The following is a 9,089-nucleotide window of genomic DNA, read 5'->3' on the forward strand; positions in this document are numbered from 1 at the left end:
GACTATTCAGAGAAAAGGAAGAAGGCACTGCACTGGAAGGAACAACTGCATTGCCCTTTACCAGCAAATTCAATGCTTGATATTGCAGATTTTTCTACCTCTTGACCCTGACACAACCATTTTTGGGAAAAAGCACTTGGTCTGTAGTAAGCATTATTGTCACTTCCAGCATTTTGCACCATGGAAGTGGAAATAGGAAATCTTTCCTAAACTGAGAGCTCTGCTGAGTTTTGTGTCCTGGTTTTGCATGGGAGGCATTTACAGCATTTGGGTGTTCAGTCCAGAGCAGGTTTAAACTGGTCCAAAGGAAAACAAAAAACACAGTCCAGGAAACTTCTCTTCCTAAATGAACTGAAGACTCTTCTAGAGGAGGTAAACTGACTGAAAATTTAGGTTATGTTTCTTTACATTGTCATTGGGAAAGAAAAGGTTGTAGGGGGAGAAGCGTCCTGAAGGTTTTGTTTTGATTCTTATTACATTTTTTTCTTGTAATTACTGTTAATTAATTTCTCTTTGTACCTTTTTAAAGTTCTGAGCCTACAAGATGGATAGACTGGGAAAGTGTTGGAAGCCTGTCAACAGAAGTCTTTTAAATTAATTACCCAGTGAAAGTTATGTGATCCAGAGGGCAGTTTGGACTGTATTTAGGGATGACTTGGAAATCAAATCAAAATGTAGCAATTTGTAAGCAAGGTGAGTGGCTTTTCTTTCCTAATTGAAGATCAAAGTAAAAAACCTGATTCTTAAGCCTGAACTTTGGCAATTGTCTAAATTGAGGCATTAAGGCATTTCATTTTCTCTGCAGGCTGTTTTTCCCTCTCAAAAGCAACTCCCTAAGTCTTTTAGACCAGAATTAAAACAAGCACTTGAAGCATCTCCCAGTGAGCTAAAAGGCATTGATTTCAAGTTGTTTTTTTTTTTTTTTTTCCCCAAGAGCTTTAATTCCAGACAGCTGCTTTCAAAGCACTGTGAGTGGGAGTCTGGTCCAGGCTGGCTGCACCCTCAGCTGCATTTGGTACACAAGGGGCTTTACTTCCACCTACCAATAATTCCATTGAGTCTCCTCCAAAAATCTGTTTCATAATGACAGAGAGCAACATTAATCTTTGTAATGCTGAAAGGTGTGCAGTGGTGTTTTCAGATTTGTTTATGTAGCAAAAAGCTGTGTTTTTCACATGGTTAACATGAAAGTCACCTCAGTGGCTGTGAGCCCACACTGACTATAACACTTAAAGCCACAGTGGTATTAATAAAATATGTGTGTGTGATCATTAGCTCCTTCCTGATCATGACCCCATGCAGTAGCAGGATTTTCACACTGAATAGATAGCAATAATCTGCACCACATTGTGCCAGTCACAGTTTCCAGGTTGTTTTCCTGAGAAGTTTTACTGTGGAAAATAGTAAAATACAAAAGAAAAAATCAGGGAATGGCATTATCAGTCCTCCTCCCAGCTGCACTCCAGGTTTGGAGGAGCCAGCTCAGAGGGTCTGCAGAGATTCCACACCACAAAAACAACCAAATAAAGGGAAAAAGCAACTAAATAAAAATACAAAAATTAAAAATTATAAAACAGCAACCCAAACACTGGGTGAGAGGAGAGCAGGGCAAAATTCCAAGCTGGGTGGAGCTAATGCCAGGTGGGGGTTTGTGCTACAGACTTACATGAGAGAGAGAGAGACCTGCAACATCTTGACAAATATTTGTGTGAAAATATCAAATTCCACTCACTAGCAATGCTTTTAAAAATTCTGACCCTCTGCTGTGAGGTACTGCTGCCAGCACAGCCTCACTGCCTCTGTTCTTCACTCTTAATTGGGAAAATCCCTTGGGTGTCAAGTTTGCAAAACCTTCCCTCCCTATAAACACAGCTAAAAAATGCTTTGTAATTCTCCTCTCCTGTATCACGCAAATGCAGAGCTGGAGATGCTGCTAAGTTTTATTTTCCATTGCTCTACACACGGTGAATATGCCAATTTTTTGGTTTGTGACTTGCAGCATGGGCACAAGTCTTCCTGCTGCCTCTTGGAACATTTCACTTTTTGGTTTTTTTTCAAAGCTTTCCTACAAAGAGGCTGCCTGACTGGTGCTAAGGTATTTCAGGCAGCTGACAATCTGAAATGCTGCCAGCACAGACTTCTGGCCAGCTCACAGCACAGGTAGGTGATCCTGTATTGCTCTTTACTTTGTGTTTTTTGCTTATTCAAAATGAAGCCATGAACAGGCTCTGGTGGGCCACAAGGAATGACAAAAAGGTGCGCTGATATCATGGGGCAGTGGCATGGCAGAGGAACAAGAAGATTTTCTCTGCCTCACTGATTTTTAGTAGACTCACATACAATAAGTACAGGACACACAAGGGCAAAAGGGAGATATTGCAATATGTGGGGATCAATAGCTGGAGCACTGAAAATAGAGTGGCAAAGAGTTATTTTGAACTCTTTCTAACAGGGGAAATGAATAGGGAATCAGATCTGACACTGCCAGGCTGACTGAGCATTGCCATTTTCCCATCATGATCTATTTCATTTGGGAACACCCCCAAAAAAGAGTCATTTGCACAACCTGATTCTACATGCTGTCTCTGGATTAAAGTTTTTCTTTTTCCCCTCAGATTTGGGATTTTATTAAAGTGTCCTCCCACCAACTAATGTTTTCTTCCTTTCAGAAAGTGACATTTGTGATGCTTCAAAGATGCAGTGCTCATTCATATTAAAGTCACTTCAACACTGTTACCCAGCTTTGGTAATAAATGTGATTTGGACCATCATATTTTTCTGCCTAGTGGAAAATTACAGGCAAGGTTGCAAAGATGACAGCATCCAATTTATGGAGTTCCCTTTGCAGGGTCCTTGAACCACTCCATTAATACTTATGTAAATACAAATAACTTCCAGTGTCATTGTCAGCACATCATGTTCCTATTAGCTCAGGGTAAATATTTGAACCCAAAAAGGTTGTTTGGTAAGGTTAGGCCCTTTGATGTGCTTAATGATGCATCCATGAGCTCAACATTTGCTTAGATGCATATTCAATTGTGGGTATAAAATATTTGCTGGATTGGCACTGAAAGCATTCGTAAACTCAAGGTAAATATCATGCATCTGTGTACAAGTAAATGCATGCAAATGCATGCAAACATAACACAGAAATCACATCTAAACACATATTCATTTTCATAGTTAATATTTTAAATAACAGGTATGTTAATGTTCAGACAGGCTTCTATAATTAATATATGTATGAGCTATATGGTCCTTACCTACAGAAGGCTGATTTAAGTGCGCCAAATTTTATTGCAGAAATGTTTATTTTATGGCAAAAAAAACCTCTATGGGGGAAAATCTTAAAAATAATTGAAAAGCTTTCAGGGTTGTGATGGCTGGGGAGATGGAAGTCAAACAGTGTTGGTTGAAAAAATACTTTTTTTTTAAAGTCAGGTTATTGTCATAGCTGGTTCTCCAGTGCCCATATCAGTAATGCCTCATTCATAAATGGAAAACCACCTGAAATATTTGCATTTGTAAGATTTGAGCCTCATAACTGCAGGCAAATGTGACAGGTTGTAAACAGCTGAGCTGTGACTTGGATTTCTGTTCTTTCAGGGTGATACTTGCACCCAGGGGAAGGGCCGACATCACAGACAGGGAATATCACTCTCACTCCTGCTCAGAACCTTTTGTAACAGAGTCAGACACTCCCACTGTAAATTATCCCACCCTGCAAGGAACACAAATTTTCTTTACTTTTCTCCCAAATTCACTCACCTGGTTACCACTGAAGGCTGTGATGAAGAATTTGGTTGACTCTAATGCTGTCTCAAATGCTGGCAGAATATTTTGTTTGCAGCAGAAAGTCTCTTGGAAGAAACTCTTCTGGCACTTTACAGAGCAAATGAAACTACTTATCTCTAAAAGTGTTCCATTTAACTTGAAATACAAATAAATCTTACCAAAAAATCAACAATATCTTTCAAGATGAAGTAAGTGGTGAAGGCTTAGGAGGACACATAAAGATACTTCAACAAGTCCTATTAGAAAAAAACCTCACTCTTGCATTAGGAACATGATTTATTAAAATTTTGTTTCTAAAATTCAAACTGTGGCACTTACAGGATGTTCCCAAAGGATGTGTGTAATGCTAAGATCAGTTTTTAAAGCTGATGGTTTCCACTCACTCTGAAAAATAATTCCACTTTTCTTTTCTCTCCTTTGTCTTTTTTTTTCTTTTTGTATTGCCAGTAATAGCTCTCAATATAAGTTCTCCAGAATCCATCTCAAACAAGATGATTGTATCCTATGAGCCATGAAAAGTTGATATGGGAAAAAAGAGACACAGGAGAAGGTATTTTATTTTTTTATATTGGCTTGGGATATTTTTAATAAAGAGGATCACTTATTTTCCAGTATATCAAAGATGAAAACATGCTTACTGAAAGATGACTCTATAAGCAGAAACTTTTACTTTAGGTTTCAACAGTGCCATTTCATTTTATTCTAAAAATTTGCCTTACATTAGGCTGGGAGCCAGGAATAAAAGTCTGATTTTTATCCTGCCCATGCTTTTGTCACAGGCTGTAGATTAATAAAGATTATAGCAATGGTAGAATTGCACAGCAGCACTAACAAGAGATATCACTCAGCCATGGTTTCACTATGGAGGATGGCAATATTGTGTGTAAAATAAGCCATTTTCATTTAAATGAAATAATTAATTTTAAGTAATTTAAATGAAAAGGTTAATTATTGAATTCCAGACCTCTTTCAAATACATAATATTTATAATATTATACAAGTATTTATACTTTACCCTGAAATAAAACACCAATAAGAATGACGAACTGCTCTTTTGCCAGGCCTGCCTCTGTGTAATTCTGTTTATATTTCCAAACTGCTAATTTGCAAGGCAGAGAGGAAAGGAATGCAGTCATGTCCAAATGTCAGCACAGCAATATGCCAGTGACCCAGCACAGGGCAGGACTAAATTTCATGCTTCCCTGAATTGCAAATAATGTACAGAGCTATCACATCACTGCTTTAATTCTTATTAAATTGGCAGGCGTTTGACCCAGAAATTTGCCATTTAGCACTCAAGAAAAAAAAAATCCTTCATTACAGGATCTCATAAGGGATTTTTTTTAATTTCTCCCAAACAATCAAATTATGCAGAAAGTTGTAAGTTTTAAATGGAGAGTTTGGTTGTAGTTGTTGTATCTGAGACTTTCTCATTGCAGGACTCACACTGGACATTGCAGATGCATTATAAAATTGTAGAAATATCTTTGCAGTGATCTGATTTGAAGTGGGTTTAAAAATCTTTTTCCCTGTTTCCCTCCCAAAAAAAAAAAAAAGCAAACAAATTTAAGAAAAACCCCAAAATTAATATTTTATGAAGAAAAACACCATCTTACTGCTATTGCAAACTCAGTAGCCTAAGTTGGTCAGACTAACACTGGGAAAAGTTTGCAAAATTTAGTCATTTGTGTAAAAATGTTCAGCCTATCTTTTGTTAAAGTATCCATAAGCACAGAGCTATGTCTAACACATTGCTCAAATGCATAAAGCTCCAAGAAGTTGTGGAATTCTCTCCAGACCTTCCCTTTTGTTTGGCAACCTCAACAAAATTTAGGCCACTCTTGAGATACCTGATTATGTCTTGCTCTTAAATATCTCAAAGGGTGGAGGCTCAACCTTTTCCCTAGGCAAGCCATTCTGGGTTTTTTCATTATTTTTACCACTGGAAAGCATTTTGTTCTTACTTCTGAATGCCTGAATCTCCCTTGTCACTGCTTACTTTAGTTCTGCCTCCCACGATTAGGGAGAAGGGTCTTTTGTCTCCTTTCTAATAGCACTTTTTACCTGTAGGACACAAAACTGGATGGTCTGATGCCTCAGAAGTGCCAACAATCCCCTCTTCTCACTGGAGTCAGGGGAGTCTGAAAGAGCTTTTGCTGTTTACCTCAAGCTACTTTATTGGATGACCTAATTAGAACTTTGGACTTTAAGAATTAAAAAAGTTCATCCAAACTGCTCCTGTGTGGTGGCATAAACTTGCTAACAATACCCCTGAAAGTTTCACAGCATTCTTTAGTCCCTGTTGCACTCACCAACAAGATGAGTCCCTAAAAGCACCCTGAAACACAGAAAGACTACAGAGGTATTTTTAAAAATCCCCACAGAGCTGTCAAGAAAGGAAAGTAGGGAAAAAGAAAGTTGCCAAAACTTTGGTGGTGTGAAAAACCTGAGAACGGCCATAGCATAGATAGGTCTGTGCAAGGACCAGTCTAAAGCAGCATCTTGGTTGTGTCCAGCAGCCAGTGCAAAGCTGTTCAAGCTGAGCTTTAAAATGATCCATGATAAATTTTTGAAATTTAAAATGAAAAAAAAAAAAAAGCCCAAAGAACAACAGCAACAAAAACCCCAACAAACAAACAAACAAACAAACAAAAAAAAAAAAAAAAAAACAAAGACCAAAAAACCCCAAACATTTTCTTATTCTGCTTTACTTAACAGAGAAGAGCAAAGACCAGGAAAGGAATCCATTCCCTTCAGGTCAAAGGAAAAACAATCAGGAAGAATTGAAACTCCCACAATTGCTGCTGCCCCATAGCCTTTTCTCTTTCAACACAGACAAAATTCCTCATGGGTCTGTTTGTCCCAATATTTTGAGGCAAGTGATCATTTAAGTTCTGCCTCCCTTTTGTACTCTCTGACTTGTCACACATCTGCCAAGCATCAAGAAAGCTCCTACTTGCTCTGAGCACTCTTTAAATCAAAGATGGGTGACGTGATGAGTAGGTGAGATGTTTTTATTTTTATGTTATTTTTGCTTCATGTCAGGCTTGGAAGCAAATTCACCCTCAAAAGGATGTCTCAGATGGAGTTAGAGAAAGAAAACAAAACACCCACAGGGTTTTAGTGGCAAAATCCAGGACAAACAGGGTAAAAGTGTCACAAATATGTGTTAAAGGAGTGGCCACTGCAGGAATTGCCAGGAGGGTTAATACCTGTGCCACTTTCACCATTGTCACCAGTGGCATTCTGAGAGTAACCTTGGAAGTCACTGGGAGCTGCAAATTCAATTAGAGTGATATTTTACAACAAGATTACATTTTTGTAGGCTAGAGTATTGTAAACTTTTTTATTCCACCATAAAACATTTTAAAATTAAGTAATCAAGGCTCAAAACTCTAAATTACATGCCTCCTGCATGTATTTAATTACATGTGGTGTAACAGTGATTAAAATTTAGGAGGCAGAAGGGAAAGGTGCCTGCCTGCAGCAATTACATGTGGGATAAAAGCAGTTTAATACCAGTCAAATTTCACATCAATGACTTTGTAAAAATTCATGGAAAACTGCTGGAGCAAGTAGTTATTACTGCTATTACAGTGCAACATTAAACAGTGGTCAAGGAAAAGAAGCTTTTGAAATAAGAATAATCTGTAAAATATGGGCCAACAGGATTTTATTCAGTTGCCTGTTTTTTCCTGTAGGGTGATACAATGAAATCTGTCAAAATTGGCTATCACTTATTAGCAGGTAAGTGTCCCAAAAATTTTGAAATAAATATTAGACTAAGTCTAATGCTACATATTTTCTTAGTGCTTCTATTGGTTTGTCATGCTGAACTGATGGTGGTTTGTGTTCTCTGCAGAAAGTAGATTAATGTGTTAGAGGATAGAGAGGAAAACAGAATTAACTCCAAATTTGTGGGCTGAACTTTACCTGCATGAAGGACATTTGATCACATCACATTTGCCAGGCCAAGACTGCAAGAAGACTCCTCCAACAAGCAGGAGTTCATAGCAGGAAGGACAGAAGCTGCTTGGAAGCTCTGATCAACACCAAAAAAATCACAAAATTGCCAAAAACCAGTTCAGTTCTGTTCAGATGCCAAAAAAACCAGCCTTCAGTTCTGATCTGACAGATTGTTCTGCTGATGGCTCCAAAGTGTAAATCTGTAATGAAGGTAAGGACTGGCAGAGTGATGGTGAAGCACCTCAGATTCCTGCCACCCCAGTTTGGTGGATTCAATATAAAATAGACACATTATTCAACAGAGTATAAAATAAAACAAAATAAAACTTTGCTGCTCCCAGAGCACAGACACTCCATCAATGCTCCTGTTTCCTGGAAGCACCAGCCTCACTTAACCCAGTGTAATTGCACATTATAAAACCACAGCTGGGCCTCCAGTGGAGTAATCTGAGCACAATTTACCAGTAACATGAGAATAATTCTTCCAGCTCAATAATTCTTCCAGCTACAACCTAATGGCTGCAGGTCATAGTGGTGTGGGTGCTCAGCTATAGCCAGCATAGTCCAACAAGAGCACCAGGCTGGTCAGAGATTTCCAGGAAAAAAAAAATCCATAATTTACACTGTTTTCCACTCTTTTCTTCATTTTGCTTGCTTTTGCAAGTGCTTTGAAAAAAGCAAAGAGGGTGTAATTGCTGTCAAGGCATTTTGATGTTTCAGGTTTCCATTTTTCTCTGTTGTATAGAACGCATTTTTCAGGTGGGACTGTTCAGCAGGGCTCCAATAGTCACAGCACATTTTGCTCACTTTTTCTCCCTTTTCTTGAAGCATGTGGATGCAAACTTGGCAAAGCCCAAAACTGCTCTGAAAATGATATTTTTGTGGCCTCTTAAGCCACAGCTCTTTCCACATTGAAAAAAAAGGTCAAAGAGTATCTGATCTGCAGTTACCAATATCCCAAGGTCAATTTGAACTGGAAAACTCCAGGTTTTAATCCCATGTATTTCTCAAATCACTCTTAAATCATGAGGCAAAAACCCTTTGCTTGTAATAAGGACAGGATTAGATTTTAACTCACCTGTCCTAGATCCTCATTGCCTCCCGCAGGTTAGAAGCCAGATTTTCCACAAAATGCCAGCCTAATATTCCCTTTTACATTCAGCACCTTTTTCAGCACTCCTGCTGCTGTTTGGTGCAGATAGTTTGGTATTCAGCATCCAGAGCAATAAAACAAATTTCCTTAAAGAGCAAAGCTCCACTGGTGAGGCTCTTTCTGAGCTCTGTGGTCCTAAGGTCCTAAATTCTAATTTGGGTCCCCAGGGTGCCTA

At 38.5% G+C, this 9,089-nt stretch overlaps 1 long non-coding RNA gene across 1 annotated transcript; it reads left to right on the top strand.

The window, feature by feature from the left end:
* Window positions 1-556: 556 nt before the first annotated feature.
* Window positions 557-5,931, top strand: LOC135443570 (uncharacterized). The gene is made up of 4 exons (XR_010439069.1): window positions 557-693; window positions 2,061-2,160; window positions 4,243-4,345; window positions 5,866-5,931. It is a non-coding gene; the product is annotated as an uncharacterized LOC135443570 (long non-coding RNA).
* The last annotated feature ends 3,158 nt before the right edge of the window (window positions 5,932-9,089 follow it).

Source organism: Zonotrichia leucophrys, chromosome 1 (genome assembly GCF_028769735.1).
Source record: "Zonotrichia leucophrys gambelii isolate GWCS_2022_RI chromosome 1, RI_Zleu_2.0, whole genome shotgun sequence".
NCBI classification, from domain to species: Eukaryota; Metazoa; Chordata; class Aves; order Passeriformes; family Passerellidae; genus Zonotrichia; species Zonotrichia leucophrys.